At 44.3% G+C, this 4,953-nt stretch overlaps 1 non-coding gene across 1 annotated transcript; it reads left to right on the top strand.

The window, feature by feature from the left end:
* The first annotated feature begins 2,080 nt into the window (after positions 1 to 2,080).
* Positions 2,081 to 2,265, top strand: LOC138660447 (U2 spliceosomal RNA). The gene has a single exon (XR_011317849.1). It is a non-coding gene; the product is annotated as a U2 spliceosomal RNA (small nuclear RNA).
* The last annotated feature ends 2,688 nt before the right edge of the window (positions 2,266 to 4,953 follow it).

Raw genomic sequence — 4,953 nt, forward strand, 5'->3', positions numbered from 1 at the left:
CGAGTTGCATAGGGAGCGTTGGGAGCAATCCACGGCTATTTCTAGTGTGTGTGATAGGATTAGGGATTGCGGTCAGCAGAGTTCCCACGTCTCAGAGCTCGTCCTATATTATCAGTAACTATCAGGTCATTCCGTGTGCTCTTAACCACTATGGTCCATTATTGTCCTGACCACCAGGTCATAACAAGCGTCAATTCTGACACCTATCAATTATTAATCCAATTGCATTAATTGGTTAAAAAAACACACACACACATTATTAAAAAGTATTTTAATGAAATAAACACACCGTTTGTTTTAATATTTTATTATACAGGTAATCCACCTGAAGACCCTCGTTCTGAAACAAATAAAAAATAATAAACCAACAATATACATACCTTCCGTAGATCTGTAATGTCCCACGTTGTAAATCCATTTGAAGGGGTTAACATATTTTACAGCCAGGAGCTCTGCTAATGCAGCGCTGCTCATGGCTGTAAACCCCGGGGAATGAAGGTAATGTAGGTCAATGACCTGTAGTTACCTTCATTCGCGGTGATGCGCCCCCTGCAGAATGTCCCTGGAGCGTGGGAAAAAATCCCAGGCTTGAGGTCATATGAGGACATCCAGCAGGGGGCGCATCACCGCGAATGAAGGTAACTATAGGTCATTGACCTACATTACCTTCATTCGCTGGGGTTTACAGCCACGAGCACAGCTGCATTAGCAGAGCTCCTGGCTGTAAAATATTTTAACCCCTTCAGATGGATTTACAACGTGGGACATTACAGATCTACGGAAGGTATGTATATTGTTGGTTTATTATTTTTTATTTGTTACAGAGCGAGGGTCCTCAGGTGGATTGGCAGTACAAAAAAATATTAAAACAACCTGTGTCTTTATTTAATTAAAATACTTTTTAATAATGTGTGTGCGTTTTTTAACCATTTAATGCAATTGGATTAATAATGGATAGGTGTCAGAATTGACGCCTCTCCATTATTAATCTGGCTTAATGTCACCTTACAATAGCAAGGTGACATTAACCCTTCATTACCCCATATCCCACCGCTACACGGGAGTGGGAAGAGAGTGGCCAAGTGCCAGAATAGGCGCATCTTCCAGATGTGCCTTTTCTGGGGTGGCTGGGGGCAGATGTTTTTAGCCAGGGGGGGCCAAAAACCATGGACCCTCTCTAGGCTATTAATATCTGCCCTCAGTCACTGGTTTTACTACTCTGGCGGAGAAAATTGCGCGGGAGCCCACGCCAATTTTTTCAGCAATTTAACCCTTAAATTGCTGAAAGCTATTAAATTAAAGGGTTAAAGGCAATTTAAGGGTTAAATCGCTGAAAAAATTGGCGTGGGCTCCCGCGCAATTTTCTCCGCCAGAGTAGTAAAGCCAGTGACTGAGGGCAGATATTAATAGCCTAGAGAGGGCCCATGGTTTTTGCCCCCCCCCCCGGCTAAAAACATCTGCCCCCAGCCACCCCAGAAAAGGCACATCTGGAAGATATGCCTATTCTGGCACTTGGCCACTCCCATTCCCGTGTAGCGGTGGGATATGGAGTAATGAAGGGTTAATGTCACCTTGCTATTGTAAGGTGACATTAAGCCAGATTAATAATGGAGAGGCGTCAATTCTGACACCTATCCATTATTAATCCATTTGCATTAAATGGTTAAAAAAAAGCACACACACATTATTAAAAAGTATTTTAATGAAATAAAAACACAGGTTGTTTTAATATTTTATTGTACGCTCAATCCACTGGCTGAAGACCATTGCTCTGTAACAAATAAAAAATAATAAACCAACAATATACATACCTTCCGTAGATCTGTAACGTCCCACGTTGTAAATCCATCTGAAGGGGTTAACATATTTTACAGCCAGGAGCTCTGTTAATGCAGCACTGCTCGTGGCTGTAATACCCCGGGGAATGAAGGTAATATAGGTCAATGACCTATAGTTACCTTCATTCGCGGTGATGCGCCCCCTGCTTCGTGAAACCCGACTCGACCCTAAAAAACTAAAAGTCGCTCAAGCCTAACTATCACCTATGGAAGATGTTATTTTAAAGTTTTGAAGAAAAGCTAAAGACTATGACATAGTAAAATATAAACGCAAAAATCTGTTTTCAGTTTAATATCTGATACGTCCCCTATTTGGGGACCATATATTAAATGGATTTTTGTAACAGGGAGCAGGAAATGGAGCTTGCTTTGTCTACTCCACGCACTGACCCGTTATTGCAGTATCTCCGGGAACAGTGCACTCCTTCTCTGATCCGGTTTCCAAAAACAGATTGAATTGAAATCAGCGCAAGTTGTCTTTTACCCCTTTATGTGAATACTTTTCAGTGTCAGCGAAGCACATTTCAGATGCCAAATGTAGCATTTTGCTTGATTTCACTTGACCATTTTCAACATTTTGTGTGCCTTGCCTGGCCTTGCTTTCACCTATGTATGTCAAGCATTCTATTGCATTCAATATGCAATCAATCAATCAATCAGCAATTTGTCTTTACTGGTTGTAGTATGTAGGTGTGTTAGGATGTAGGCCTGTGTTAGGCCTTTGTGACAGTGTTGCAGATATACTGTGCCATCTACAAAATAAGGGCCCCATGCTGTCAGGACTTGGTGTTTAAATGGAAGTATCCAATGAGTTGTTCTGTTCTACCATACATACCACATTTGTGACCACATGAATTCTTTTGCAAAACATTGTCTCCCTCTTGTGGACCACTGACTTTTAAATGCGTTGTATTATATGTAGTGTTGAGCATTCCGATACCGCAAGTATCGGGTATCGGCCGATATTTGCGGTATCGGAATTCCGATACCGAATTCCGATACTTCCCGCGTATCGGATACCGGAATCGGAAGTTCCCAGAATTCAAACAGAACGCAGCAGCCAATGAGGAATGATTGGAAGTGTGGGCACATCCTGTTTAGCATGGTGGGCATGTAAGTACTGGCAAGGCTGTGATTGGCTGCTGAAATGATGTCACTCTGCACTATAAAAAACGCTGCCGCCATTTTGCGCTCACTCTGCTGTGATTTCAGTTAGGGACAGGACGCTGTGTTCTAACTGAGGGCCAGTTGAGCTAGCTAATTGCTTTATTTTCCTTTCCAAAGGCTAATTTAGCAAAACGCTGTGTGTTCTTCACTGTTCACCTTGCTCTTGCCTTGCAGCGCTGTTTTAACAGCGTTCTGCAAGGTCTCTGTGTGTGTGTGTGTGTGTGTGTGCAGCTCACTCTGTAGTCTGTGTGCAGCCATATACCCGGTTGTATTCAGCTCAGGGGGGGTTCACACTGCCTCACACAGTTGTCCTTTTTTGCTCATAGTGCAGCCTGCTGCACATTTTTTCTCAAATTTCCTATTAGTGTTTTTCCACCCGTCTCCAGCTAAATTGTGGAAAAACACTACATAGGATAACCTAGAGGGGGGTTTTTGGGCCTTGCAGCGCCGTTTACGGCTGTCTGCACGGTCTCCGTGTGAGCCCAGCTCGCCCTGTAGTCTGTGTGCAGCCATAGCCGGTTGGATTCAGCTCAGGGTTCATTACTGGCTCATACCTTGAGAAAAATTTTCCTTTCTTTCAAATAGTGCAGCCTGTTTAAAAATTTAAAAAAAAATTCCCTATTAGTGTTTTTCCACCCGTCTCCAGCTAAATTGTGGAAAAACACTACATAGGATAACCTAGAGTGGGGTTTTTGGGCCTTGCAGCGCCGTTTACGGCTGTCTGCACGGTCTCTGTGTGAGCGCAGCTCGCCCTGTAGTCTGTGTACAGCTATAGCCGGTTGGATTCAGCTCAGGGTGCGTTACTGCCTCATACCTTGAAAAACAATTTCCTTTTTTTCAAATAGTGCAGCCTGTTTAAAATTTTTTTAAAAAAATTCCTATTAGTGTCTTTCCACCCGTCTCCAGCTAAATAGTGGAAAAACACTACATAGAATAACCTAGAGGAGGGTTTTTTGGCCTTGCAGCGCCGTTTACGGCTGTCTGCACGGTCTCTGTGTGAGCGCAGCTCGCCCTGTAGTCTGTGTGCAGCCATAGCCGGTTGGATTCAGCTCAGGGTGCGTTACTGCCTCATACCTTGAAAAACAATTTCCTTTTTTTCAAATAGTGCAGCCTGTTTAAAATTTAAAAAAAAAAATTCCTATTAGTGTCTTTCCACCCGTCTCCAGCTAAATAGTGGAAAAACACTACATAGGATAACCTAGAGGAGGGTTTTTTGGCCTTGCAGCGCCGTTTACGGCTGTCTGCACGGTCTCCGTGTGATTTAAACTAGCTCTGTAGCCCAATCTGCACAAAAAAAAAAGTAAAGTTCACCAAACACAACTTAACACTTGTGTAGGCCACATTTGAAAAATAATAAAGTTTAGTCCACACTTTACAACATTAGTGTTTCTTACACCTGTTAGAAGGAGCATTTCAGGAATAAGCACGCTAAGGCCTTAGTACTTTTCTGCTTATCTTTATCTGTCAACCAAGATGAAGAGGGCAGGGAGTAAGGCACGTGGGCGTGGGCGCGGAGCAGGGAGAGGAGCAGGGAGAGGACGTGGTGATTCTGTGCCTGCTGCGGGCGCCGGTGACTCGTCGTCACTCAGTTTCAGCAGGGAACAGTCCTTCATGCGCAGCTTTGTCGGAGAGCGCCGTGCACCGCTGCTGCGTGAAGACCAAATTGAAGCCGTTGTCGGGTGGATGGCAGCTAACGCCTCGGCATCGACTTCAGTTAGTGCCACATCCTCTCAGGCACAGAGCACTGGAGAGCAGCCATCTGTCTCTTCACCACCTGCCAAATTGGCCAGGCAGTCAGAGAGCCCAGGACAGGAGCCGTCCCTACTTCTGTTCTCTGAATCTCTTGGCTTGGAAACAGGGGGCCAGCCAAGCAGCATTGGAGAAATGGAAGAAGAGGCAGTGTGCAGTGATGCCCAACAGCTTTTTCTCTCTGACTCTGAAGAGGCAG

The sequence above is a fragment of the Ranitomeya imitator genome, chromosome 1 (assembly GCF_032444005.1).
Source record: "Ranitomeya imitator isolate aRanImi1 chromosome 1, aRanImi1.pri, whole genome shotgun sequence".
NCBI classification, from domain to species: Eukaryota; Metazoa; Chordata; class Amphibia; order Anura; family Dendrobatidae; genus Ranitomeya; species Ranitomeya imitator.